Genomic DNA, 27,911 nt, shown 5'->3' with positions numbered 1-27,911 from the left:
AAATTAGGAAACCCTGAACTAAAATCCAACCCTTAAACCTAAACCCCAATTGGCCACCCCTCATTTCAAATTGGACGCACATGCAAATGTGATCAATCAAGGTGAGATGTTTGATGGTCGCCAGTCAGGAATCACGGTGAACCCCTTTACCTTTTCTGTGTGCTGCATCTCCTCTAAAGGCTCTGCTGGGATTCGAACCCAGGATCTCCTGTTTACTAGACAGGCGCTTTAACCATCTAAGCCACAGTGCCCCATGTTTAATGACAATTATATTTGATTTATTAGTGCAAAACACACTGACCAGGCGTGGCTCAACCCAACTGGTGAGTCCATTGTAGGATCAGGAAGATGTTTTGGAACCAATACAATTGCCAATTTGAGCATAGTTAGCTACATTTGTGCTAGCCCCAATGCTGCTGTTGCTTGGGAAATATAGCTTAGCTCAACGATAACGGCTAACTGTTAAAGGGCCCCATTCTACCACCTGGAGGGAAGTTGATACCATTTCAAAATCCAGCCATTTGTGATGGATGATGGATCATCATGATGATATAAACCTTTCTTTGCCAGAGGAAACGCATCCAGTGTTGGAGGGCCTTGCTAATAATGCTATCACACTGTTGTATGTATTGATAACGTAGCGTGACGTAACGTAAACTTCCATTCTTTTTCAGAGCTTTACCTTTGGGGAAAACTATCCAAAAATGTAAAACAGCAAACCCTCAAACCGAATCAAAATAGGAAACGCTAACCCTAAAACCAAACCCTAGAACCAAAAACCAAGCAAAAATAGAAAACCCCGTCCCTAAAGCAACACCCTTACCAAAAGCCAAAACCAAAACATAATACAATTGGAAACTCAAACAGTAAAACCAACCCTAAGAACCAGAAACCAAACCCTAAAACCTTAGAAATTAGGAAACCCTGAACTAAAATACAACCCTTAAACCTAAACCCTTAACACCAATTGGCCACCCCTCATTTCAAGTTGGACGCACATGCAAATGTGATCAATCAAGGTGAGATGTTTGATGGTCGCCAGTCAGGAATCACGGTGAACCCCTTTACCTTTTCTGTGTGCTGCATCTCCTCTAAAGGCTCTGCTGGGATTCGAACCCAGGATCACCAGTTTACTAGACAGGCACTTTAACCATCTAAGCCACAGTGCCCCATGTTTAATGACAATTATATTTGATTTATTAGTGCAAAACACACTGACCAGGCGTGGCTCAACCCAACTGGTGAGTCCATTGTAGGATCAGGAAGATGTTTTGGAACCAATACAATTGCCAATTTGAGCATAGTTAGCTACATTTGTGCTAGCCCCACTGCTGCTGTTGCTGGGGAAATATAGCTTAGCTCAACGATAACGGCTAACTGTTAAAGGGCCCCATTCTACCACCTGGAGTGAAGTTGATACCATTTCAAAATCCAGCCATTTGTGATGGATGATGGATCATCATGATGATATAAACCTTTCTTTGCCAGAGGAAACGCATCCAGTGTTGGAGGGCCTTGCTAATAATGCTATCACACTGTTGTATGTATTGATAACGTAGCGTGACGTAACGTAAACTTCCATTCTTTTTCAGAGCTTTACCTTTGGGGAAAACTATCCAAAAATGTAAAACAGCAAACCCTCAAACCGAATCAAAATAGGAAACGCTAACCCTAAAACCAAACCCTAGAACCAAAAACCAAGCAAAAATAGAAAACCCCGTCCCTAAAGCAACACCCTTACCAAAAGCCAAAACCAAAACATAATACAATTGGAAACTCAAACAGTAAAACCAACCCTAAGAACCAGAAACCAAACCCTAAAACCTTAGAAATTAGGAAACCCTGAACTAAAATCCAACCCTTAAACCTAAACCCCAATTGGCCACCCCTCATTTCAAATTGGACGCACATGCAAATGTGATCAATCAAGGTGAGATGTTTGATGGTCGCCAGTCAGGAATCACGGTGAACCCCTTTACCTTTTCTGTGTGCTGCATCTCCTCTAAAGGCTCTGCTGGGATTCGAACCCAGGATCTCCTGTTTACTAGACAGGCGCTTTAACCATCTAAGCCACAGTGCCCCATGTTTAATGACAATTATATTTGATTTATTAGTGCAAAACACACTGACCAGGCGTGGCTCAACCCAACTGGTGAGTCCATTGTAGGATCAGGAAGATGTTTTGGAACCAATACAATTGCCAATTTGAGCATAGTTAGCTACATTTGTGCTAGCCCCAATGCTGCTGTTGCTGGGGAAATATAGCTTAGCTCAACGATAACGGCTAACTGTTAAAGGGCCCCATTCTACCACCTGGAGGGAAGTTGATACCATTTCAAAATCCAGCCATTTGTGATGGATGATGTATCATCATGATGATATAAACCTTTCTTTGCCAGAGGAAACGCATCCAGTGTTGGAGGGCCTTGCTAATAATGCTATCACACTGTTGTATGTATTGATAACGTAGCGTGACGTAACGTAAACTTCCATTCTTTTTCAGAGCTTTACCTTTGGGGAAAACTATCCAAAAATGTAAAACAGCAAACCCTCAAACCGAATCAAAATAGGAAACGCTAACCCTAAAACCAAACCCTAGAACCAAAAATCAAGCAAAAATAGAAAACCCCGTCCCTAAAGCAACACCCTTACCAAAAGCCAAAACCAAAACATAATACAATTGGAAACTCAAACAGTAAAACCAACCCTAAGAACCAGAAACCAAACCCTAAAACCTTAGAAATTAGGAAACCCTGAACTAAAATACAACCCTTAAACCTAAACCCCAATTGGCCACCCCTCATTTCAAATTGGACGCACATGCAAATGTGATCAATCAAGGTGAGATGTTTGATGGTCGCCAGTCAGGAATCACGGTGAACCCCTTTACCTTTTCTGTGTGCTGCATCTCCTCTAAAGGCTCTGCTGGGATTCGAACCCAGGATCATCCATGTTTACTAGACAGGCACTTTAACCATCTAAGCCACAGTGCCCCATGTTTAATGACAATTATATTTGATTTATTAGTGCAAAACACACTGACCAGGCGTGGCTCAACCCAACTGGTGAGTCCATTGTAGGATCAGGAAGATGTTTTGGAACCAATACAATTGCCAATTTGAGCATAGTTAGCTACATTTGTGCTAGCCCCACTGCTGCTGTTGCTGGGGAAATATAGCTTAGCTCAACGATAACGGCTAACTGTTAAAGGGCCCCATTCTACCACCTGGAGTGAAGTTGATACCATTTCAAAATCCAGCCATTTGTGATGGATGATGGATCATCATGATGATATAAACCTTTCTTTGCCAGAGGAAACGCATCCAGTGTTGGAGGGCCTTGCTAATAATGCTATCACACTGTTGTATGTATTGATAACGTAGCGTGACGTAACGTAAACTTCCATTCTTTTTCAGAGCTTTACCTTTGGGGAAAACTATCCAAAAATGTAAAACAGCAAACCCTCAAACCGAATCAAAATAGGAAACGCTAACCCTAAAGCCAAACCCTAGAACCAAAAACCAAGCAAAAACAGAAAACCCCGTCCCTAAAGCAACACCCTTACCAAAAGCCAAAACCAAAACATAATACAATTGGAAACTCAAACAGTAAAACCAACCCTAAGAACCAGAAACCAAACCCTAAAACCTTAGAAATTAGGAAACCCTGAACTAAAATCCAACCCTTAACACCAATTGGCCACCCCTCATTTCAAGTTGGACGCACATGCAAATGTGATCAATCAAGGTGAGATGTTTGATGGTCGCCAGTCAGGAATCACGGTGAACCCCTTTACCTTTTCTGTGTGCTGCATCTCCTCTAAAGGCTCTGCTGGGATTCGAACCCAGGATCTCCTGTTTACTAGACAGGCGCTTTAACCATCTAAGCCACAGTGCCCCATGTTTAATGACAATTATATTTCATTTATTAGTGCAAAACACACTGACCAGGCGTGGCTCAACCCAACTGGTGAGTCCATTGTAGGATCAGGAAGATGTTTTGGAACCAATACAATTGCCAATTTGAGCATAGTTAGCTACATTTGTGCTAGCCCCACTGCTGCTGTTGCTGGGGAAATATAGCTTAGCTCAACGATAACGGCTAACTGTTAAAGGGCCCCATTCTACCACCTGGAGGGAAGTTGATACCATTTCAAAATCCAGCCATTTGTGATGGATGATGGATCATCATGATGATATAAACCTTTCTTTGCCAGAGGAAACGCATCCAGTGTTGGAGGGCCTTGCTAATAATGCTATCACACTGTTGTATGTATTGATAACGTAGCGTGACGTAACGTAAACTTCCATTCTTTTTCAGAGCTTTACCTTTGGGGAAAACTATCCAAAAATGTAAAACAGCAAACCCTCAAACCGAATCAAAATAGGAAACGCTAACCCTAAAACCAAACCCTAGAACCAAAAACCAAGCAAAAATAGAAAACCCCGTCCCTAAAGCAACACCCTTACCAAAAGCCAAAACCAAAACATAATACAATTGGAAACTCAAACAGTAAAACCAACCCTAAGAACCAGAAACCAAACCCTAAAACCTTAGAAACTAGGAAACCCTGAACTAAAATCCAACCCTTAAACCTAAACCCTTAACACCAATTGGCCACCCCTCATTTCAAGTTGGACGCACATGCAAATGTGATCAATCAAGGTGAGATGTTTGATGGTCGCCAGTCAGGAATCACGGTGAACCCCTTTACCTTTTCTGTGTGCTGCATCTCCTCTAAAGGCTCTGCTGGGATTCGAACCCAGGATCTCCTGTTTACTAGACAGGCACTTTAACCATCTAAGCCACAGTGCCCCATGTTTAATGACAATTATATTTGATTTATTAGTGCAAAACACACTGACCAGGCGTGGCTCAACCCAACTGGTGAGTCCATTGTAGGATCAGGAAGATGTTTTGGAACCAATACAATTGCCAATTTGAGCATAGTTAGCTACATTTGTGCTAGCCCCACTGCTGCTGTTGCTGGGGAAATATAGCTTAGCTCAACGATAACGGCTAACTGTTAAAGGGCCCCATTCTACCACCTGGAGGGAAGTTGATACCATTTCAAAATCCAGCCATTTGTGATGGATGATGGATCATCATGATGATATAAACCTTTCTTTGCCAGAGGAAACGCATCCAGTGTTGGAGGGCCTTGCTAATAATGCTATCACACTGTTGTATGTATTGATAACGTAGCGTGACGTAACGTAAACTTCCATTCTTTTTCAGAGCTTTACCTTTGGGGAAAACTATCCAAAAATTTAAAACAGCAAACCCTCAAACAGAATCAAAATAGGAAACGCTAACCCTAAAACCAAACCCTAGAACCAAAAACCAAGCAAAAATAGAAAACCCCGTCCCTAAAGCAATACCCTTACCAAAAGCCAAAACCAAAACATAATACAATTGGAAACTCAAACAGTAAAACCAACCCTAAGAACCAGAAACCAAACCCTAAAAGCTTAGAAATTAGGAAACCCTGAACTAAAATGCAACCCTTAAACCTAAACCCTTAACACCAATTGGCCACCCCTCATTTCAAGTTGGACACACATGCAAATGTCATCAATCAAGGTGAGATGTTTGATGGTCGCCAGTCAGGAATCACGATGAACCCCTTTACCTTTTCTGTGTACTGCATCTCCTCTAATGGCTCTGCTGGGATTCGAACCCAGGATCTCCTGTTTACTAGACAGGCACTTTAACCAACTAAGCCACAGTGCCCCATGTTCAATGAAAAGTATATTTGATTTATTAGTGCAAAACACACTGACCAGGCGTGGCTCAACCCAACTGGTGAGTCCATTGTAGGATCAGGAAGATGTTTTGGAACCAATACAATTGCCAATTTGAGCATAGTTAGCTACATTTGTGCTAGCCCCACTGCTGCTGTTGCTGGGGAAATATAGCTTAGCTCAACGATAACGGCTAACTGTTAAAGGGCCCCATTCTACCACCTGGAGGGAAGTTGATACCATTTCAAAATCCAGCCATTTGTGATGGATGATGGATCATCATGATGATATAAACCTTTCTTTGCCAGAGGAAACGCATCCAGTGTTGGAGGGCCTTGCTAATAATGCTATCACACTGTTGTATGTATTGATAACGTAGCGTGACGTAACGTAAACTTCCATTCTTTTTCAGAGCTTTACCTTTGGGGAAAACTATCCAAAAATGTAAAACAGCAAACCCTCAAACCGAATCAAAATAGGAAACGCTAACCCTAAAACCAAACCCTAGAACCAAAAACCAAGCAAAAATAGAAAACCCCGTCCCTAAAGCAATACCCTTACCAAAAGCCAAAACCAAAACATAATACAATTGGAAACTCAAACAGTAAAACCAACCCTAAGAACCAGAAACCAAACCCTAAAACCTTAGAAATTAGGAAACCCTGAACTAAAATGCAACCCTTAAACCTAAACCCTTAACACCAATTGGCCACCCCTCATTTCAAGTTGGACACACATGCAAATGTCATCAATCAAGATGAGATGTTTGATGGTCTCCAGTCAGGAATCACGGTGAACCCCTTTACCTTTTCTGTGTGCTGCATCTCCTCTAATGGCTCTGCTGGGATTCGAACCCAGGATCTCCTGTTTACTAGACAGGCACTTTAACCATCTAAGCCACAGTGCCCCATGTTCAATGAAAAGTATATTTGATTTATTAGTGCAAAACACACTGACCAGGCGTGGCTCAACCCAACTGGTGAGTCCATTGTAGGATCAGGAAGATGTTTTTGGAACCAATACAATTGCCAATTTGAGCATAGTTAGCTACATTTGTGCTAGCCCCACTGCTGCTGTTGCTGGGGAAATATAGCTTAGCTCAACGATAACGGCTAACTGTTAAAGGGCCCCATTCTACCACCTGGAGGGAAGTTGATACCATTTCAAAATCCAGCCATTTGTGATGGATGATGGATCATCATGATGATATAAACCTTTCTTTGCCAGAGGAAACGCATCCAGTGTTGGAGGGCCTTGCTAATAATGCTATCACACTGTTGTATGTATTGATAACGTAGCGTGACGTAACGTAAACTTCCATTCTTTTTCAGAGCTTTACCTTTGGGGAAAACTATCCAAAAATGTAAAACAGCAAACCCTCAAACCGAATCAAAATAGGAAACGCTAACCCTAAGCCCAAACCCTAGAACCAAAAACCAAGCAAAAATAGAAAACCCCGTCCCTAAAGCAACACCCTTACCAAAAGCCAAAACCAAAACATAATACAATTGGAAACTCAAACAGTAAAACCAACCCTAAGAACCAGAAACCAAACCCTAAAACCTTAGAAATTAGGAAACCCTGAACTAAAATCCAACCCTTAAACCGAAACCCTTAACACCAATTGGCCACCCCTCATTTCAGGTTGGACGCACATGCAAATGTGATCAATGAGATGTTTGATGGTCGCCAGTCAGGAATCACGGTGAACCCCTTTACCTTTTCTGTGTGCTGCATCTCCTCTAAAGGCTCTGCTGGGATTCGAACCCAGGATCTCCTGTTTACTAGACAGGCACTTTAACCATCTAAGCCACAGTGCCCCATGTTTAATGACAATTATATTTGATTTATTAGTGCAAAACACACTGACCAGGCGTGGCTCAACCCAACTGGTGAGTCCATTGTAGGATCAGGAAGATGTTTTGGAACCAATACAATTGCCAATTTGAGCATAGTTAGCTACATTTGTGCTAGCCCCAATGCTGCTGTTGCTGGGGAAATATAGCTTAGCTCAACGATAACGGCTAACTGTTAAAGGGCCCCATTCTACCACCTGGAGGGAAGTTGATACCATTTCAAATCCAGCCATTTGTGATGGATGATGGATCATCATGATGATATAAACCTTTCTTTGCCAGAGGAAACGCATCCAGTGTTGGAGGGCCTTGCTAATAATGCTATCACACTGTTGTATGTATTGATAACGTAGCGTGACGTAACGTAAACTTCCATTCTTTTTCGGAGCTTTACCTTTGGGGAAAACTATCCAAAAATGTAAAACAGCAATCCCTCAAACAGAATCAAAATAGGAAACGCTAACCCTAAAACCAAACCCTAGAACCAAAAACCAAGCAAAAATAGAAAACCCCGTCCCTAAAGCAACACCCTTACCAAAAGCCAAAACCAAAACATAATACAATTGGAAACTCAAACAGTAAAACCAACCCTAAGAACCAGAAACCAAACCCTAAAACCTTAGAAATTAGGAAACCCTGAACTAAAATCCAACCCTTAAACCTAAACCTAAACCCCAATTGGCCACCCTTCATTTCCAATTGGACGCACATGCAAATGTGATCAATCAAGGTGAGATGTTTGGTGGTCGCCAGTCAGGAATCACGATGAACCCCTTTACCTTTTCTATGTGCTGCATCTCCCCTCTAAAGGCTCTGCTGGGATTCGAACCCAGGATCTCCTGTTTACTAGACAGGCGCTTTAACCATCTAAGCCACAGTGCCCCATGTTTAATGACAATTATATTTGATTTATTAGTGCAAAACACACTGACCAGGCGTGGCTCAACCCAACTGGTGAGTCCATTGTAGGATCAGGAAGATGTTTTGGAACCAATACAATTGCCAATTTGAGCATAGTTAGCTACATTTGTGCTAGCCCCACTACTGCTGTTGTTGGGGAAATATAGCTTAGCTCAACGATAACGGCTAACTGTTAAAGGGCCCCATTCTACCACCTGGAGGGAAGTTGATACCATTTCAAAATCCAGCCATTTGTGATGGATGATGGATCATCATGATGATATAAACCTTTCTTTGCCAGAGGAAACGCATCCAGTTTTGGAGGGCCTTGCTAATAATGCTATCACACTGTTGTATGTATTGATAACGTAGCGTGACGTAACGTAAACTTCCATTCTTTTTCAGAGCTTTACCTTTGGGGAAAACTATCCAAAAATGTAAAACAGCAAACCCTCAAACCGAATCAAAATAGGAAACGCTAACCCTAAAACCAAACCCTAGAACCAAAAACCAAGCAAAAATAGAAAACCCCGTCCCTAAAGCAACACCCTTACCAAAAGCCAAAACCAAAACATAATACAATTGGAAACTCGAACAGTAAAACCAACCCTAAGAACCAGAAACCAAACCCTAAAACCTTACAAAATTAGGAAACCCTGAACTAAAATCCAACCCTTAAACCTAAACCCCAATTGGCCACCCCTCATTTCAAATTGGACGCACATGCAAATGTGATCGATCAAGGTGAGATGTTTGATGGTCGCCAGTCAGGAATCACGGTGAACCCCTTTACCTTTTCTGTGTGCTGCATCTCCTCTAAAGGCTCTGCTGGGATTCGAACCCAGGATCTCCTGTTTACTAGACAGGTGCTTTAACCATCTAAGCCACAGTGCCCCATATTTAACGACAATTATATTTGATTTATTAGTGCAAAACACACTGACCAGGCGTGGCTCAACCCAACTGGTGAGTCCATTGTAGGATCAGGAAGATGTTTTGGAACCAATACAATTGCCAATTTGAGCATAGTTAGCTACATTTGTGCTAGCCCCACTACTGCTGTTGATGGGGAAATATAGCTTAGCTCAACAATAACGGCTAACTGTTAAAGGGCCCCATTCTACCACCTGGAGGGAAGTTGATACCATTTCAAAATCCAGCCATTTGTGATGGATGATGGATCATCATGATGATATAAACCTTTCTTTGCCAGAGGAAACGCATCCAGTTTTGGAGGGCCTTGCTAATAATGCTATCACACTGTTGTATGTATTGATAACGTAGCGTGACGTAACGTAAACTTCCATTCTTTTTCAGAGCTTTACCTTTGGGGAAAACTATCCAAAAATGTAAAACAGCAAACCCTCAAACCGAATCAAAATAGGAAACGCTAACCCTAAAACCAAACCCTAGAACCAAAAACCAAGGAAAAATAGAAAACCCCGTCCCTAAAGCAACACCCTTACCAAAAGCCAAAACCAAAACATAATACAATTGGAAACTCAAACAGTAAAACCAACCCTAAGAACCAGAAACCAAACCCTAAAACCTTAGAAATTAGGAAACCCTGAACTAAAATACAACCCTTAAACCTAAACCCCAATTGGCCACCCCTCATTTCAAATTGGACGCACATGCAAATGTGATCAATCAAGCTGAGATGTTTGATGGTCGCCAGTCAGGAATCACGGTGAACCCCTTTACCTTTTCTGTGTGCTGCATCTCCTCTAAAGGCTCTGCTGGGATTCGAACCCAGGATCTCCTGTTTACAAGACAGGCACTTTAACCACCTAAGCCACAGTGCCCCATGTTTAATGACAATTATATTTGATTTATTAGTGCAAAACACACTGACCAGGCGTGGCTCAACCCAACTGGTGAGTCCATTGTAGGATCAGGAAGATGTTTTGGAACCAATACAATTGCCAATTTGAGCATAGTTAGCTACATTTGTGCTAGCCCCACTGCTGCTGTTGCTGGGGAAATATAGCTTAGCTCAACGATAACGGCTAACTGTTAAAGGGCCCCATTCTACCACCTGGAGGGAAGTTGATACCATTTCAAAATCCAGCCATTTGTGATGGATGATGGATCATCATGATGATATAAACCTTTCTTTGCCAGAGGAAACGCATCCAGTGTTGGAGGGCCTTGCTAATAATGCTATCACACTGTTGTATGTATTGATAACGTAGCGTGACGTAACGTAAACTTCCATTCTTTTTCAGAGCTTTACCTTTGGGGAAAACTATCCAAAAATGTAAAACAGCAAACCCTCAAACCGAATCAAAATAGGAAACGCTAACCCTAAAACCAAACCCTAGAACCAAAAACCAAGCAAAAATAGAAAACCCCGTCCCTAAAGCAATACCCTTACCAAAAGCCAAAACCAAAACATAATACAATTGGAAACTCAAACAGTAAAACCAACCCTAAGAACCAGAAACCAAACCCTAAAACCTTAGAAATTAGGAAACCCTGAACTAAAATCCAACCCTTAAACCTAAACCCCAATTGGCCACGCCTCATTTCAAATTGGACGCACATGCAAATGTGATCAATCAAGGTGAGATGTTTGATGGTCGCCAGTCAGGGATCACGGTGAACCCCTTTACCTTTTCTGTGTGCTGCATCTCCTCTAAAGGCTCTGCTGGGATTCGAACCCAGGATCTCCTGTTTACTAGACAGGCGCTTTAACCATCTAAGCCACAGTGCCCCATGTTTAATGTAAAGTATATTTGATTTATTAGTGCAAAACACACTGACCAGGCTTGGCTCAACCCAACTGGTGAGTCCATTGTAGGATCAAGAAGATGTTTTGGAACCAATACAATTGCCAATTTGAGCATAGTTAGCTACATTTGTGCTAGCCCCAATGCTGCTGTTGCTGGGGAAATATAGCTTAGCTCAACGATAACGGCTAACTGTTAAAGGGCCCCATTCTACCACCTGGAGGGAAGTTGATACCATTTCAAAATCCAGCCATTTGTGATGGATGATGGATCATCATGATGATATAAACCTTTCTTTGCCAGAGGAAACGCATCCAGTGTTGGAGGGCCTTGCTAATAATGCTATCACACTGTTGTATGTATTGATAACGTAGCGTGACGTAACGTAAACTTCCATTCTTTTTCAGAGCTTTACCTTTGGGGAAAACTATCCAAAAATGTAAAACAGCAAACCCTCAAACCGAATCAAAATAGGAAACGCTAACCCTAAAACCAAACCCTAGAACCAAAAACCAAGCAAAAATAGAAAACCCCGTCCCTAAAGCAATACCCTTACCAAAAGCCAAAACCAAAACATAATACAATTGGAAACTCAAACAGTAAAACCAACCCTAAGAACCAGAAACCAAACCCTAAAACCTTAGAAATTAGGAAACCCTGAACTAAAATCCAACCCTTAAACCTAAACCCCAATTGGCCACCCCTCATTTCAAATTGGACGCACATGCAAATGTGATCAATCAAGGTGAGATGTTTGATGGTCGCCAGTCAGGAATCACGGTGAACCCCTTTACCTTTTCTGTGTGCTGCATCTCCTCTAAAGGCTCTGCTGGGATTCGAACCCAGGATCTCCTGTTTACTAGACAGGCGCTTTAACCATCTAAGCCACAGTGCCCCATGTTTAATGACAATTATATTTGATTTATTATTGCAAAACACACTGACCAGGCGTGGCTCAACCCAACTGGTGAGTCCATCGTAGGATCAGGAAGATGTTTTGGAACCAATACAATTGCCAATTTGAGCATAGTTAGCTACATTTGTGCTAGCCCCACTGCTGCTGTTGCTGGGGAAATATAGCTTAGCTCAACGATAACGGCTAACTGTTAAAGGGCCCCATTCTACCACCTGGAGGGAAGTTGATACCATTTCAAAATCCAGCCATTTGTGATGGATGATGGATCATCATGATGATATAAACCTTTCTTTGCCAGAGGAAACGCATCCAGTGTTGGAGGGCCTTGCTAATAATGCTATCACACTGGTGTATGTATTGATAACGTAGCGTGACGTAACGTAAACTTCCATTCTTTTTCAGAGCTTTACCTTTGGGGAAAACTATCCAAAAATGTAAAACAGCAAACCCTCAAACCGAATCAAAATAGGAAACGCTAACCCTAAAGCCAAACCCTAGAACCAAAAACCAAGCAAAAATAGAAAACCCCGTCCCTAAAGCAACACCCTTACCAAAAGCCAAAACCAAAACATAATACAATTGGAAACTCAAACAGTAAAACCAACCCTAAGAACCAGAAACCAAACCCTAAAACCTTAGAAATTAGGAAACCCTGAACTAAAATCCAACCCCTTAAACCTAAACCCCAATTGGCCACCCCTCATTTCAAATTGGACGCACATGCAAATGTGATCAATGAGATGTTTGATGGTCGCCAGTCAGGAATCATGGTGAACCCCTTTACCTTTTCTGTGTGCTGCATCTCCTCTAATGGCTCTGCTAGGATTCGAACCCAGGATCTCCTGTTTACAAGACAGGCGCCTTAACCAACTAAGCCACAGTGCCCCATGTTTAATGACAATTATATTTGATTTATTAGTGCAAAATACACTGACCAGGCGTGGCTCAACCCAACTGGTGAGTCCATTGTAGGATCAGGAAGATGTTTTGGAACCAATACAATTGCCAATTTGAGCATAGTTAGCTACATTTGTGCTAGCCCCACTGCTGCTGTTGCTGGGGAAATATAGCTTAGCTCAACGATAACGGCTAACTGTTAAAGGGCCCCATTCTACCACCTGGAGGGAAGTTGATACCATTTCAAAATCCAGCCATTTGTGATGGATGAATCATCATGATGATATAAACCTTTCTTTGCCAGAGGAAACGCATCCAGTGTTGGAGGGCCTTGCTAATAATGCTATCACACTGTTGTATGTATTGATAACTTAGCGTGACGTAACGTAAACTTCCATTCTTTTTCAGAGCTTTACCTTTGGGGAAAACTATCCAAAAATGTAAAACAGCAAACCCTCAAACCGAATCAAAATAGGAAACGCTAACCCTAAAACCAAACCCTAGAACCAAAAACCAAGCAAAAATAGAAAACCCCGTCCCTAAAGCAACACCCTTACCAAAAGCCAAAACCAAAACATAATACAATTGGAAACTCAAACAGTAAAACCAACCCTAAGAACCAGAAACCAAACCCTAAAACCTTAGAAATTAGGAAACCCTGAACTAAAATCCAACCCTTAAACCTAAACCCCAATTGGCCACCCCTCATTTCAAATTGGACGCACATGGAAATGTGATCAATCAAGGTGAGATGTTTGATGGTCGCCAGTCAGGAATCACGGTGAACCCCTTTACCTTTTCTGTGTGCTGCATCTCCTCTAAAGGCTCGACTGGGATTCGAACCCAGGATCCCCTGTTTACTAGACAGGCGCTTTAACCATCTAAGCCACAGTGCCCCATGTTTAACGACAATTATATTTGATTTATTAGTGCAAAACACACTGACCAGGCGTGGCTCAACCCAACTGGTGAGTCCATTGTAGGATCAGGAAGATGTTTTGGAACCAATACAATTGCCAATTTGAGCATAGTTAGCTACATTTGTGCTAGCCCCACTACTGCTGTTGTTGGGGAAATATAGCTTAGCTCAACAATAACGGCTAACTGTTAAAGGGCCCCATTCTACCACCTGGAGGGAAGTTGATACCATTTCAAAATCCAGCCATTTGTGATGGATGATGGATCATCATGATGATATAAACCTTTCTTTGCCAGAGGAAACGCATCCAGTGTTGGAGGGCCTTGCTAATAATGCTATCACACTGTTGTATGTATTGATAACGTAGCGTGACGTAACGTAAACTTCCATTCTTTTTCAGAGCTTTACCTTTGGGGAAAACTATCCAAAAATGTAAAACAGCAAACCCTCAAACCGAATCAAAATAGGAAACGCTAACCCTAAAACCAAACCCTAGAACCAAAAACCAAGCAAAAATAGAAAACCCCGTCCCTAAAGCAACACCCTTACCAAAAGCCAAAACCAAAACATAATACAATTGGAAACTCAAACAGTAAAACCAACCCTAAGAACCAGAAACCAAACCCTAAAACCTTAGAAATTAGGAAACCCTGAACTAAAATACAACCCTTAAACCTAAACCCCAATTGGCCACCCCTCATTTCAAATTGGACGCACATGCAAATGTGATCAATCAAGGTGAGATGTTTGATGGTCGCCAGTCAGGAATCACGGTGAACCCCTTTACCTTTTCTGTGTGCTGCATCTCCTCTAATGGCACTGCTGGGATTCGAACCCAGGATCTCCTGTTTACAAGACAGGCGCCTTAACCAACTAAGCCACAGTGCCCCATGTTTAATGACAATTATATTTGATTTATTAGTGCAAAATACACTGACCAGGCGTGGCTCAACCCAACTGGTGAGTCCATTGTAGGATCAGGAAGATGTTTTGGAACCAATACAATTGCCAATTTGAGCATAGTTAGCTACATTTGTGCTAGCCCCACTACTGCTGTTGTTGGGGAAATATAGCTTAGCTCAACAATAACGGCTAACTGTTAAAGGGCCCCATTCTACCACCTGGAGGGAAGTTGATACCATTTCAAAATCCAGCCATTTGTGATGGATGATGGATCATCATGATGATATAAACCTTTCTTTGCCAGAGGAAACGCATCCAGTGTTGGAGGGCCTTGCTAATAATGCTATCACACTGTTGTATGTATTGATAACGTAGCGTGACGTAACGTAAACTTCCATTCTTTTTCAGAGCTTTACCTTTGGGGAAAACTATCCAAAAATGTAAAACAGCAAACCCTCAAACCGAATCAAAATAGGAAACGCTAACCCTAAAACCAAACCCTAGAACCAAAAACCAAGCAAAAATAGAAAACCCCGTCCCTAAAGCAACACCCTTACCAAAAGCCAAAACCAAAACATAATACAATTGGAAACTCAAACAGTAAAACCAACCCTAAGAACCAGAAACCAAACCCTAAAACCTTAGAAATTAGGAAACCCTGAACTAAAATACAACCCTTAAACCTAAACCCCAATTGGCCACCCCTCATTTCAAATTGGACGCACATGCAAATGTGATCAATCAAGGTGAGATGTTTGATGGTCGCCAGTCAGGAATCACGGTGAACCCCTTTACCTTTTCTGTGTGCTGCATCTCCTCTAATGGCACTGCTGGGATTCGAACCCAGGATCTCCTGTTTACAAGACAGGCGCCTTAACCAACTAAGCCACAGTGCCCCATGTTTAATGACAATTATATTTGATTTATTAGTGCAAAATACACTGACCATGCGTGGCTCAACCCAACTGGTGAGTCCATTGTAGGATCAGGAAGATGTTTTGGAACCAATACAATTGCCAATTTGAGCATAGTTAGCTACATTTGTGCTAGCCCCACTGCTGCTGTTGCTGGGGAAATATAGCTTAGCTCAACGATAACGGCTAACTGTTAAAGGGCCCCATTCTACCACCTGGAGGGAAGTTGATACCATTTCAAAATCCAGCCATTTGTGATGGATGAATCATCATGATGATATAAACCTTTCTTTGCCAGAGGAAACGCATCCAGTGTTGGAGGGCCTTGCTAATAATGCTATCACACTGTTGTATGTATTGATAACGTAGCGTGACGTAACGTAAACTTCCATTCTTTTTCAGAGCTTTACCTTTGGGGAAAACTATCCAAAAATGTAAAACAGCAAACCCTCAAACCGAATCAAAATAGGAAACGCTAACCCTAAAACCAAACCCTAGAACCAAAAACCAAGCAAAAATAGAAAACCCCGTCCCTAAAGCAACACCCTTACCAAAAGCCAAAACCAAAACATAATACAATTGGAAACTCAAACAGTAAAACCAACCCTAAGAACCAGAAACCAAACCCTAAAACCTTAGAAATTAGGAAACCCTGAACTAAAATCCAACCCTTAAACCTAAACCCTTAACACCAATTGGCCACCCCTCATTTCAAGTTGGATGCACATGCAAATGCGATCAATGAGATGTTTGATGGTCGCCAGTCAGGAATCACAGTGAACCCCTTTACCTTTTCTGTGTGCTGCATCTCCTCTAAAGGCTCTGCTGGGATTCGAACCCAGGATCTCCTGTTTACTAGACAGGCGCTTTAACCATCTAAGCCACAGTGCCCCATGTTTAATGACAATTATATTTCATTTATTATTGCAAAACACACTGACCAGGCGTGGCTCAACCCAACTGGTGAGTCCATTGTAGGATCAGGAAGATGTTTTGGAACCAATACAATTGCCAATTTGAGCATAGTTAGCTACATTTGTGCTAGCCCCACTGCTGCTGTTGCTGGGGAAATATAGCTTAGCTCAACGATAACGGCTAACTGTTAAAGGGCCCCATTCTACCACCTGGAGGGAAGTTGATACCATTTCAAAATCCAGCCATTTGTGATGGATGATGGATCATCATGATGATATAAACCTTTCTTTGCCAGAGGAAACGCATCCAGTGTTGGAGGGCCTTGCTAATAATGCTATCACACTGTTGTATGTATTGATAACGTAGCGTGACGTAACGTAAACTTACATTCTTTTTCAGAGCTTTACCTTTGGGGAAAACTATCCTAAAATGTAAAACAGCAAACCCTCAAACCGAATCAAAATAGGAAACGCTAACCCTAAAGCCAAACCCTAGAACCAAAAACCAAGCAAAAATAGAAAACCCCGTCCCTAAAGCAACACCCTTACCAAAAGCCAAAACCAAAACATAATACAATTGGAAACTCAAACAGTAAAACCAACCCTAAGAACCAGAAACCAAACCCTAAAACCTTAGAAATTAGGAAACCCTGAACCAAAATCCAACCCTTAAACCTAAACCCCAATTGGCCACCCCTCATTTCGAATTGGACGCACATGCAAATGTGATCAATCAAGGTGAGATGTTTTATGGTCGCCAGTCAGGAATCACGGTGAACCCCTTTACCTTTTCTGTGTGCTGCATCTCCTCTAAAGGCTCTGCTGGGATTCGAACCCAGGATCTCCTGTTTACAAGACAGGCGCTTTAACCATCTAAGCCACAGTGCCCCATTTTTAATAACAATTATATTTAATTTATTAGTGCAAAACACACTGACCAGGCGTGGCTCAACCCAACTGGTGAGTCCATTGTAGGATCAGGAAGATGTTTTGGAACCAATACAATTGCCAATTTGAGCCTAGTTAGCTACATTTGTGCTAGCCCCACTGCTGCTGTTGTTGGGGAAATATAGCTTAGCTCAACGATAACGGCTAACTGTTAAAGGGCCCCATTCTACCACCTGGAGGGAAGTTGATACCATTTCAAAATCCAGCCATTTGTGATGGATGAATCATCATGATGATATAAACCTTTCTTTGCCAGAGGAAACGCATCCAGTGTTGGAGGGCCTTGCTAATAATGCTATCACACTGTTGTATGTATTGATAACGTAGCGTGACGTAACGTAAACTTACATTCTTTTTCAGAGCTTTACCTTTGGGGAAAACTATCCTAAAATGTAAAACAGCAAACCCTCAAACCGAATCAAAATAGGAAACGCTAACCCTAAAGCCAAACCCTAGAACCAAAAACCAAGCAAAAATAGAAAACCCCGTCCCTAAAGCAACACCCTTACCAAAAGCCAAAACCAAAACATAATACAATTGGAAACTCAAACAGTAAAACCAACCCTAAGAACCAGAAACCAAACCCTAAAACCTTAGAAATTAGGAAACCCTGAACCAAAATCCAACCCTTAAACCTAAACCCCAATTGGCCACCCCTCATTTCGAATTGGACGCACATGCAAATGTGATCAATCAAGGTGAGATGTTTTATGGTCGCCAGTCAGGAATCACGGTGAACCCCTTTACCTTTTCTGTGTGCTGCATCTCCTCTAAAGGCTCTGCTGGGATTCGAACCCAGGATCTCCTGTTTACAAGACAGGCGCTTTAACCATCTAAGCCACAGTGCCCCATTTTTAATAACAATTATATTTAATTTATTAGTGCAAAACACACTGACCAGGCGTGGCTCAACCCAACTGGTGAGTCCATTGTAGGATCAGGAAGATGTTTTGGAACCAATACAATTGCCAATTTGAGCATAGTTAGCTACATTTGTGCTAGCCCCACTGCTGCTGTTGTTGGGGAAATATAGCTTAGCTCAACGATAACGGCTAACTGTTAAAGGGCCCCATTCTACCACCTGGAGGGAAGTTGATACCATTTCAAAATCCAGCCATTTGTGATGGATGAATCATCATGATGATATAAACCTTTCTTTGCCAGAGGAAACGCATCCAGTGTTGGAGGGCCTTGCTAATAATGCTATCACACTGTTGTATGTATTGATAACGTAGCGTGACGTAACGTAAACTTCCATTCTTTTTCAGAGCTTTACCTTTGGGGAAAACTATCCAAAAATGTAAAACAGCAAACCCTCAAACCGAATCAAAATAGGAAACGCTAACCCTAAAACCAAACCCTAGAACCAAAAACCAAGCAAAAATAGAAAACCCCGTCCCTAAAGCAACACCCTTACCAAAAGCCAAAACCAAAACATAATACAATTGGAAACTCAAACAGTAAAACCAACCCTAAGAACCAGAAACCAAACCCTAAAACCTTAGAAATTAGGAAACCCTGAACTAAAATTCAACCCTTAAACCTAAACCCTTAACAACAATTGGCCACCCCCAGAGCTATAGAGAGAGAGAGTTGCGACACTTCCATTTGGACTCCGTTGTAGCGCCTACTTCCGGGGTATGGAGCCTCGAATAGTTCCAAACAACCATTTTACGGCGTAGGAGACCGTTCATTTCCATTGCTGGCCGCCGATTAACTTCTGAGGTAAATTGATTAAATAGCTACCTCTTTTGAATTGTCAACTGTCTATATTGTATCAGAGGCCCTTTATGATGCATATACTGATCTTTATTTGTAAATGCACAGCGTGATTATATATATATATATTCATCTTGGTAGACGACCTTTTGCTTGCTAGTTTGTTAGCTCGACTTCACCATCTGTGAAGGTATCTCCAGGGGTAAATTGATTAAATAGCTACCTCTTTTGAATTGTCAACTGTCTATATTGTATCAGGACCTTTATGATGCATATCTTCTTGATATTTATTTGTATATGCATAGCGTAATTATATATATTTTTATCTTGGTAGACGACCGATTGCCTGCTAGTTTGTTAGCTCGACTTCACCATCTGTGAAGGTATCTCCAGGGGTAAATTGATTAAATAGCTACCTCTTTTGAATTGTCAACTGTCTATATTGTATCAGGACCTTTATGATGCATATCTTCTTGATATTTATTTGTATATGCACAGCGTAATTATATATATTTATATCTTGGTAGACGACCGATTGCCTGCTAGTTTGTTAGCTCGACTGCACCATGTGATGGTATCTACACCAACAATTACAAAGTTCAGTACTAGTGAATCTAACTTTTATTTAGTTAGTTATTTATGTTGGATTACTAGGATAATTTAGGTTGATTTAAGGACGGGTTTTATGATGCGATAGCTAGTAGAAATAACAGTGTTTGTTTAATTATATCCTGGAAAGGGTGATGTTCAGCACATGAAGCCCTACAGACGCCGCCGATTCAACAATGCTGATTATGATGGGCGGTCAATTTAACCTGTATGGCTTTTTCGTTTTAACTTCTTGTTGACTGAATTGTTTCTCTTTCTTAGTGCCAAATTGATTCTCTTTCTTAGTGCCAAATTGATTATTTTTTGTTTTGCAATAGCCATCTCTGCTCTCCTTCTTATTAGGTCCTCCACAGTCCCTGGCAGTCTGGTCCCTGGAGCAGCTGGCCCTGGCAAAGTTATTCCTTCACTGTTGACCCCTGACTGACTGGCCCTCGGCAAGCACATCCCTGGATCACCTGCCCCTGGATCACCTGCCCCTGGATCACCTGCCCCTGGATCACCCGCCCCTGGCAATTTGGCCTCTTGATTGCTCTCTCTGTCTCCTGTGATGTCCTTTTCAACGCTCTTGAAATCCACCTCAATTTCTCCCTCGATCTCTGTAACAATTACAAGGTAATGTTGCTGTTATATGTATTTTGCCTTTGCATCTACTGTCATCTCCAATGTAATAAAATGAATTAAAGCAAAACATTTCTGTAATGTGAATTAAATCACCTGCCACAATCAGAAACCAATACAATTTATAAATGGATCTACCGGCAATTGTTAATTGGGTAGAAATGTGTCGATTATCTACATTGTGTGCAAATCCTCAGAGAATCCCTGCCTTCTGGTTGTTTTTTGTACAAATATGAATTATGTAATCTCATTAGGAGTGTAGTCTATCCTTGAATTACATGAAATGGGGAATATTGTTAGCTGCATGGATCATACCGAAGTTTAATTTGGCGCAATATGTGTGGTCCGTTGCACTTGGTTCCGGAGGCACCCTCACAGAAGGGGGTTTCCTCCTCTTCGGTTTAGGGCGATGGATGAAAACTGTTGGGCCTCAACTTCAACATCCTATCTACTTTTGTGGCTTTGAATTGGTCATTTTCAAAGTGTACCTGTAGGTAGGCTTGTAAGATCAGTTTCCATTGCACTTCAAATATCATTGGAAAGTCATAATTCTCTACACTTAGAATTATTATGCCCTTTGAAATGCTAGCAAGTGATCTGAACATTACGTTACATCGTTTTTGACTGTTGCTGACTGTCAATAAGTTTTGACGGCTGACCATTGCCATCCATTACTCCCTGCGCTCTTGGTCCTTGGGGAAGCCGTACATGTGATAACCCTTCTCGGACCGATTGGAGCATCCAAATGCTGCACAGCCAACCATGGTATGACCATTGATCTATACAATGTTAGTTGTAACCAATGAACCATGACACCATTGACGATCACAGAGCGGGTAACAACTGTTCCTCAACCACTTATGCCCCGACTTTTGAGAATAGGTTAGAGGTCAGAGTTCATGACCAAACGAGGATCCTCCCTCCTAAACCCATTTTGAATTTTCTCAGGGCTATTCTAAGTATTGTAATGGCATAAAGTATAGTATATTTGCAACGTTATATCTTAATGGTTTGCCCTAAGTATATAGTGTTCCCTGCTGTGTCAATTGTTGAATCTGTTCACACAATCGCAATCACTTGTTCTTGTCACACTAATTGTATAATAAAAAAAATTACAATTTCATTCATCCAAGCGTAATGAGTTATTCTTTAATATATTTGATACTTTGTGAGGCATTTATCTTTAAATGATCATGGTAGAACATATTGAATACTTTGATTTCAACACAGATGTAAGGTAAAAGTTAAGGTTAGGCCAGTATGCTAACACGAACTTGAAGCTTTCTCTCCAAAACTTAAAAACGTATCTAAGTAATAGTACTTATAGATAGCTTTCAGTTGCCCCCCTACTGCTCTAAATGTAAAACTGACATTTACAAATATGCAATAATGCAATAACAGTCAGACAAATACTTGTATGTGATTTTTTCATTCATATTTACCATTTAATATTGAAATCTCTGCTGTCGTCCCATAGAATAACATTGAAAGCGCGGCGCGTTTGGAACTATTGAGGCTTACATGAACCACGTGACAACCACGTGACCACCCTGTCGGCGAGATCATAGCGTGTCGCAACTCTCTCTCTCTATAGCTCTGGCCACCCCTCATTTCAAGTTGGACGCACATGCAAATGTGATCACTCAAGGTGAGATGTTTGATGGTCGCCAGTCAGGAATCATGGTGAACCCCTTTACCTTTTCTGTGTGCTGCATCTCCTCTAAAGGCTCTGCTGGGATTCGAACCCAGGATCTCCTGTTTACTAGACAGGCGCTTTAACCATCTAAGTCACAGTGCCCCATGTTTAATGACAATTATATTTAATTTATTAGTGCAAAACACACTGACCAGGCGTGGCTCAACCCAACTGGTGAGTCCATTGTAGGATCAGGAAGATGTTTTGGAACCAATACAATTGCCAATTTGAGCATAGTTAGCTACATTTGTGCTAGCCCCACTGCTGCTGTTGCTGGGGAAATATAGCTTAGCTCAACGATAACGGCTAACTGTTAAAGGGCCCCATTCTACCACCTGGAGGGAAGTTGATACCATTTCAAAATCCAGCCATTTGTGATGGATGATGGATCATCATGATGATATAAACCTTTCTTTGCCAGAGGAAACGCATCCAGTGTTGGAGGGCCTTGCTAATAATGCTATCACACTGTTGTATGTATTGATAACGTAGCGTGACGTAACGTAAACTTCCATTCTTTTTCAGAGCTTTACCTTTGGGGAAAACTATCCAAAAATGTAAAACAGCAAACCCTCAAACCGAATCAAAATAGGAAACGCTAACCCTAAAGCCAAACCCTAGAACCAAAAACCAAGCAAAAATAGAAAACCCCGTCCCTAAAGCAACACCCTTACCAAAAGCCAAAACCAAAACATAATACAATTGGAAACTCAAACAGTAAAACCAACCCTAAGAACCAGAAACCAAACCCTAAAACCTTAGGAAACCCTGAACTAAAATCCAACCCTTAAACCTAAACCCTTAACACCAATTGGCCACCCCTCATTTCAAGTTGGACGCACATGCAAATGTGATCAATCAAGGTGAGATGTTTGATGGTCGCCAGTCAGGAATCACGGTGAACCCCTTTACCTTTTCTGTGTGCTGCATCTCCTCTAAAGGCTCTGCTGGGATTCGAACCCAGGATCTCCTGTTTACTAGACAGGCGCTTTAACCATCTAAGCCACAGTGCCCCATGTTTAATGACAATTATATTTCATTTATTATTGCAAAACACACTGACCAGGCGTGGCTCAACCCAACTGGTGAGTCCATTGTAGGATCAGGAAGATGTTTTGGAACCAATACAATTGCCAATTTGAGCATAGTTAGCTACATTCGTGCTAGCCCCACTGCTGCTGTTGCTGGGGAAATATAGCTTAGCTCAACGATAACGGCTAACTGTTAAAGGGCCCCATTCTACCACCTGGAGGGAAGTTGATACCATTTCAAAATCCAGCCATTTGTGATGGATGATGGATCATCATGATGATATAAACCTTTCTTTGCCAGAGGAAACGCATCCAGTGTTGGAGGGCCTTGCTAATAATGCTATCACACTGTTGTATGTATTGATAACGTAGCGTGACGTAACGTAAACTTCCATTCTTTTTCAGAGCTTTACCTTTGGGGAAAACTATCCAAAAATGTAAAACAGCAAACCCTCAAACCGAATCAAAATAGGAAACTCTAACCCTAAAGCCAAACCCTAGAACCAAAAACCAAGCAAAAATAGAAAACCCCGTCCCTAAAGCAACACCCTTACCAAAAGCCAAAACCAAAACATAATACAATTGGAAACTCAAACAGTAAAACCAACCCTAAGAACCAGAAACCAAACCCTAAAACCTTAGAAATTAGGAAACCCTGAACTAAAATCCAACCCTTAAACCTAAACCCCAATTGGCCACCCCTCATTTCGAATTGGCCGCACATGCAAATGTGATCAATCAAGGTGAGATGTTTTATGGTCGCCAGTCAGGAATCACGATGAACCCCTTTACCTTTTCTGTGTGCTGCATCTCCTCTAAAGGCTCTGCTGGGATTCGAACCCAGGATCTCCTGTTTACAAGACAGGCGCTTTAACCATCTAAGCCACAGTTCCCCATGTTTAATAACAATTATATTTAATTTATTAGTGCAAAACACACTGACCAGGCGTGGCTCAACCCAACTGGTGAGTCCATTGTAGGATCAGGAAGATGTTTTGGAACCAATACAATTGCCAATTTGAGCATAGTTAGCTACATTTGTGCTAGCCCCACTGCTGCTGTTGTTGGGGAAATATAGCTTAGCTCAACGATAACGGCTAACTGTTAAAGGGCCCCATTCTACCACCTGGAGGGAAGTTGATACCATTTCAAAATCCAGCCATTTGTGATGGATGATGGATCATCATGATGATATAAACCTTTCTTTGCCAGAGGAAACGCATCCAGTGTTGGAGGGCCTTGCTAATAATGCTATCACACTGTTGTATGTATTGATAACGTAGCGTGACGTAACGTAAACTTCCATTCTTTTTCAGAGCTTTACCTTTGGGGAAAACTATCCAAAAATGTAAAACAGCAAACCCTCAAACCGAATCAAAATAGGAAACGCTAACCCTAAAGCCAAACCCTAGAACCAAAAACCAAGCAAAAATAGAAAACCCCGTCCCTAAAGCAACACCCTTACCAAAAGCCAAAACCAAAACATAATACAATTGGAAACTCAAACAGTAAAACCAACCCTAAGAACCAGAAACCAAACCCTAAAACCTTAGAAATTAGGAAACCCTGAACTAAAATCCAACCCTTAAACCTAAACCCTTAACACCAATTGGCCACCCCTCATTTCAAGTTGGACGCACATGCAAATGTGATCAATCAAGGTGAGATGTTTGATGGTCGCCAGTCAGGAATCACGGTGAACCCCTTTACCTTTTCTGTGTGCTGCATCTCCTCTAAAGGCTCTGCTGGGATTCGAACCCAGGATCTCCTGTTTACTAGACAGGCGCTTTAACCATCTAAGCCACAGTGCCCCATGTTTAATGACAATTATATTTCATTTATTATTGCAAAACACACTGACCAGGCGTGGCTCAACCCAACTGGTGAGTCCATTGTAGGATCAGGAAGATGTTTTGGAACCAATACAATTGCCAATTTGAGCATAGTTAGCTACATTTGTGCTAGCCCCACTGCTGCTGTTGTTGGGGAAATATAGCTTAGCTCAACGATAACGGCTAACTGTTAAAGGGCCCCATTCTACCACCTGGAGGGAAGTTGATACCATTTCAAAATCCAGCCATTTGTGATGGATGATGGATCATCATGATGATATAAACCTTTCTTTGCCAGAGGAAACGCATCCAGTGTTGGAGGGCCTTGCTAATAATGCTATCACACTGTTGTATGTATTGATAACGTAGCGTGACGTAACGTAAACTTCCATTCTTTTTCAGAGCTTTACCTTTGGGGAAAACTATCCAAAAATGTAAAACAGCAAACCCTCAAACCGAATCAAAATAGGAAACGCTAACCCTAAAGCCAAACCCTAGAACCAAAAACCAAGCAAAAATAGAAAACCCCGTCCCTAAAGCAACACCCTTACCAAAAGCCAAAACCAAAACATAATACAATTGGAAACTCAAACAGTAAAACCAACCCTAAGAACCAGAAACCAAACCCTAAAACCTTAGAAATTAGGAAACCCTGAACTAAAATCCAACCCTTAAACCTAAACACCAATTGGCCACCCCTCATTTCAAGTTGGACGCACATGCAAATGTGATAAATCAAGGTGAGATGTTTGATGGTCGCCAGTCAGGAATCACGGTGAACCCCTTTACCTTTTCTGTGTGCTGCATCTCCTCTAAAGGCTCTGCTAGGATTCGAACCCAGGATCTCCTGTTTACTAGACAGGCACTTTAACCATCTAAGCCACAGTGCCCCATGTTTAATGACAATTATATTTCATTTATTATTGCAAAACACACTGACCAGGCGTGGCTCAACCCAACTGGTGAGTCCATTGTAGGATCAGGAAGATGTTTTGGAACCAATACAATTGCCAATTTGAGCATAGTTAGCTACATTTGTGCTAGCCCCACTGCTGCTGTTGTTGGGGAAATATAGCTTAGCTCAACGATAACGGCTAACTGTTAAAGGGCCCCATTCTACCACCTGGAGGGAAGTTGATACCATTTCAAAATCCAGCCATTTGTGATGGATGATGGATCATCATGATGATATAAACCTTTCTTTGCCAGAGGAAACGCATCCAGTGTTGGAGGGCCTTGCTAATAATGCTATCACACTGTTGTATGTATTGATAACGTAGCGTGACGTAACGTAAACTTACATTCTTTTTCAGAGCTTTACCTTTGGGGAAAACTATCCTAAAATGTAAAACAGCAAACCCTCAAACCGAATCAAAATAGGAAACGCTAACCCTAAAGCCAAACCCTAGAACCAAAAACCAAGCAAAAATAGAAAACCCCGTCCCTAAAGCAACACCCTTACCAAAAGCCAAAACCAAAACATAATACAATTGGAAACTCAAACAGTAAAACCAACCCTAAGAACCAGAAACCAAACCCTAAAACCTTAGAAATTAGGAAACCCTGAACTAAAATCCAACCCTTAAACCTAAACCCCAATTGGCCACCCCTCATTTCGAATTGGACGCACATGCAAATGTGATCAATCAAGGTGAGATGTTTTATGGTCGCCAGTCAGGAATCACGGTGAACCCCTTTACCTTTTCTGTGTGCTGCATCTCCTCTAAAGGCTCTGCTGGGATTCGAACCCAGGATCTCCTGTTTACAAGACAGGCGCTTTAACCATCTAAGCCACAGTGCCCCATTTTTAATAACAATTATATTTAATTTATTAGTGCAAAACACACTGACCAGGCGTGGCTCAACCCAACTGGTGAGTCCATTGTAGGATCAGGAAGATGTTTTGGAACCAATACAATTGCCAATTTGAGCATAGTTAGCTACATTTGTGCTAGCCCCACTGCTGCTGTTGCTGGGGAAATATAGCTTAGCTCAACGATAACGGCTAACTGTTAAAGGGCCCCATTCTACCACCTGGAGGGAAGTTGATACCATTTCAAAATCCAGCCATTTGTGATGGATGATGGATCATCATGATGATATAAACCTTTCTTTGCCAGAGGAAACGCATCCAGTGTTGGAGGGCCTTGCTAATAATGCTATCACACTGTTGTATGTATTGATAACGTAGCGTGACGTAACGTAAACTTCCATTCTTTTTCAGAGCTTTACCTTTGGGGAAAACTATCCAAAAATGTAAAACAGCAAACCCTCAAACCGAATCAAAATAGGAAACGCTAACCCTAAAGCCAAACCCTAGAACCAAAAACCAAGCAAAAATAGAAAACCCCGTCCCTAAAGCAACACCCTTACCAAAAGCCAAAACCAAAACATAATACAATTGGAAACTCAAACAGTAAAACCAACCCTAAGAACCAGAAACCAAACCCTAAAACCTTAGAAATTAGGAAACCCTGAACTAAAATCCAACCCTTAAACCTAAACCCTTAACACCAATTGGCCACCCCTCATTTCAAGTTGGACGCACATGCAAATGTGATCAATCAAGGTGAGATGTTTGATGGTCGCCAGTCAGGAATCACAGTGAACCCCTTTACCTTTTCTGTGTGCTGCATCTCCTCTAAAGGCTCTGCTGGGATTCGAACCCAGGATCTCCTGTTTACTAGACAGGCGCTTTAACCATCTAAGCCACAGTGCCCCATGTTTAATGACAATTATATTTCATTTATTATTGCAAAACAC

General features: G+C 41.7%; 27 non-coding genes across 27 annotated transcripts; all 27 read right to left on the bottom strand.

The window, feature by feature from the left end:
- Nucleotides 1-177: 177 nt before the first annotated feature.
- On the bottom strand, nucleotides 178-251 carry trnat-agu (transfer RNA threonine (anticodon AGU)). Its single transcript has one exon. It is a non-coding gene; the product is annotated as a tRNA-Thr (tRNA).
- An 844-nt stretch (nucleotides 252-1,095) lies between these two features.
- Nucleotides 1,096-1,169, bottom strand: trnat-agu (transfer RNA threonine (anticodon AGU)). The gene has a single exon. It is a non-coding gene; the product is annotated as a tRNA-Thr (tRNA).
- Nucleotides 1,170-2,006: 837 nt separating this feature from the next.
- trnat-agu (transfer RNA threonine (anticodon AGU)) lies at nucleotides 2,007-2,080 on the bottom strand. The gene has a single exon. It is a non-coding gene; the product is annotated as a tRNA-Thr (tRNA).
- Nucleotides 2,081-3,823: 1,743 nt separating this feature from the next.
- Nucleotides 3,824-3,897, bottom strand: trnat-agu (transfer RNA threonine (anticodon AGU)). Its single transcript has one exon. It is a non-coding gene; the product is annotated as a tRNA-Thr (tRNA).
- Nucleotides 3,898-4,741: 844 nt separating this feature from the next.
- trnat-agu (transfer RNA threonine (anticodon AGU)) lies at nucleotides 4,742-4,815 on the bottom strand. The gene has a single exon. It is a non-coding gene; the product is annotated as a tRNA-Thr (tRNA).
- Nucleotides 4,816-5,659: 844 nt separating this feature from the next.
- trnat-agu (transfer RNA threonine (anticodon AGU)) lies at nucleotides 5,660-5,733 on the bottom strand. The gene has a single exon. It is a non-coding gene; the product is annotated as a tRNA-Thr (tRNA).
- An 844-nt stretch (nucleotides 5,734-6,577) lies between these two features.
- On the bottom strand, nucleotides 6,578-6,651 carry trnat-agu (transfer RNA threonine (anticodon AGU)). The gene has a single exon. It is a non-coding gene; the product is annotated as a tRNA-Thr (tRNA).
- An 839-nt stretch (nucleotides 6,652-7,490) lies between these two features.
- trnat-agu (transfer RNA threonine (anticodon AGU)) lies at nucleotides 7,491-7,564 on the bottom strand. The gene has a single exon. It is a non-coding gene; the product is annotated as a tRNA-Thr (tRNA).
- An 844-nt stretch (nucleotides 7,565-8,408) lies between these two features.
- trnat-agu (transfer RNA threonine (anticodon AGU)) lies at nucleotides 8,409-8,482 on the bottom strand. Its single transcript has one exon. It is a non-coding gene; the product is annotated as a tRNA-Thr (tRNA).
- An 838-nt stretch (nucleotides 8,483-9,320) lies between these two features.
- trnat-agu (transfer RNA threonine (anticodon AGU)) lies at nucleotides 9,321-9,394 on the bottom strand. The gene has a single exon. It is a non-coding gene; the product is annotated as a tRNA-Thr (tRNA).
- An 837-nt stretch (nucleotides 9,395-10,231) lies between these two features.
- Nucleotides 10,232-10,305, bottom strand: trnat-ugu (transfer RNA threonine (anticodon UGU)). Its single transcript has one exon. It is a non-coding gene; the product is annotated as a tRNA-Thr (tRNA).
- An 837-nt stretch (nucleotides 10,306-11,142) lies between these two features.
- On the bottom strand, nucleotides 11,143-11,216 carry trnat-agu (transfer RNA threonine (anticodon AGU)). The gene has a single exon. It is a non-coding gene; the product is annotated as a tRNA-Thr (tRNA).
- An 837-nt stretch (nucleotides 11,217-12,053) lies between these two features.
- trnat-agu (transfer RNA threonine (anticodon AGU)) lies at nucleotides 12,054-12,127 on the bottom strand. The gene has a single exon. It is a non-coding gene; the product is annotated as a tRNA-Thr (tRNA).
- Nucleotides 12,128-12,959: 832 nt separating this feature from the next.
- Nucleotides 12,960-13,033, bottom strand: trnat-ugu (transfer RNA threonine (anticodon UGU)). Its single transcript has one exon. It is a non-coding gene; the product is annotated as a tRNA-Thr (tRNA).
- Nucleotides 13,034-13,867: 834 nt separating this feature from the next.
- Nucleotides 13,868-13,941, bottom strand: trnat-agu (transfer RNA threonine (anticodon AGU)). Its single transcript has one exon. It is a non-coding gene; the product is annotated as a tRNA-Thr (tRNA).
- An 837-nt stretch (nucleotides 13,942-14,778) lies between these two features.
- trnat-ugu (transfer RNA threonine (anticodon UGU)) lies at nucleotides 14,779-14,852 on the bottom strand. The gene has a single exon. It is a non-coding gene; the product is annotated as a tRNA-Thr (tRNA).
- Nucleotides 14,853-15,689: 837 nt separating this feature from the next.
- trnat-ugu (transfer RNA threonine (anticodon UGU)) lies at nucleotides 15,690-15,763 on the bottom strand. Its single transcript has one exon. It is a non-coding gene; the product is annotated as a tRNA-Thr (tRNA).
- Nucleotides 15,764-16,598: 835 nt separating this feature from the next.
- On the bottom strand, nucleotides 16,599-16,672 carry trnat-agu (transfer RNA threonine (anticodon AGU)). Its single transcript has one exon. It is a non-coding gene; the product is annotated as a tRNA-Thr (tRNA).
- An 837-nt stretch (nucleotides 16,673-17,509) lies between these two features.
- On the bottom strand, nucleotides 17,510-17,583 carry trnat-ugu (transfer RNA threonine (anticodon UGU)). Its single transcript has one exon. It is a non-coding gene; the product is annotated as a tRNA-Thr (tRNA).
- An 834-nt stretch (nucleotides 17,584-18,417) lies between these two features.
- trnat-ugu (transfer RNA threonine (anticodon UGU)) lies at nucleotides 18,418-18,491 on the bottom strand. The gene has a single exon. It is a non-coding gene; the product is annotated as a tRNA-Thr (tRNA).
- Nucleotides 18,492-22,313: 3,822 nt separating this feature from the next.
- Nucleotides 22,314-22,387, bottom strand: trnat-agu (transfer RNA threonine (anticodon AGU)). Its single transcript has one exon. It is a non-coding gene; the product is annotated as a tRNA-Thr (tRNA).
- Nucleotides 22,388-23,224: 837 nt separating this feature from the next.
- On the bottom strand, nucleotides 23,225-23,298 carry trnat-agu (transfer RNA threonine (anticodon AGU)). The gene has a single exon. It is a non-coding gene; the product is annotated as a tRNA-Thr (tRNA).
- An 837-nt stretch (nucleotides 23,299-24,135) lies between these two features.
- Nucleotides 24,136-24,209, bottom strand: trnat-ugu (transfer RNA threonine (anticodon UGU)). Its single transcript has one exon. It is a non-coding gene; the product is annotated as a tRNA-Thr (tRNA).
- An 844-nt stretch (nucleotides 24,210-25,053) lies between these two features.
- On the bottom strand, nucleotides 25,054-25,127 carry trnat-agu (transfer RNA threonine (anticodon AGU)). Its single transcript has one exon. It is a non-coding gene; the product is annotated as a tRNA-Thr (tRNA).
- An 837-nt stretch (nucleotides 25,128-25,964) lies between these two features.
- trnat-agu (transfer RNA threonine (anticodon AGU)) lies at nucleotides 25,965-26,038 on the bottom strand. The gene has a single exon. It is a non-coding gene; the product is annotated as a tRNA-Thr (tRNA).
- Nucleotides 26,039-26,875: 837 nt separating this feature from the next.
- On the bottom strand, nucleotides 26,876-26,949 carry trnat-ugu (transfer RNA threonine (anticodon UGU)). The gene has a single exon. It is a non-coding gene; the product is annotated as a tRNA-Thr (tRNA).
- An 844-nt stretch (nucleotides 26,950-27,793) lies between these two features.
- On the bottom strand, nucleotides 27,794-27,867 carry trnat-agu (transfer RNA threonine (anticodon AGU)). The gene has a single exon. It is a non-coding gene; the product is annotated as a tRNA-Thr (tRNA).
- Nucleotides 27,868-27,911: the final 44 nt, after the last annotated feature.

The sequence above is a fragment of the Gadus morhua genome, chromosome 1 (genome assembly GCF_902167405.1).
Source record: "Gadus morhua chromosome 1, gadMor3.0, whole genome shotgun sequence".
NCBI lineage: Eukaryota > Metazoa > Chordata > Actinopteri > Gadiformes > Gadidae > Gadus > Gadus morhua.
Note: the sequence above shows the minus strand (reverse complement) of the source record. Positions and strands in the feature narration are given on the sequence as shown.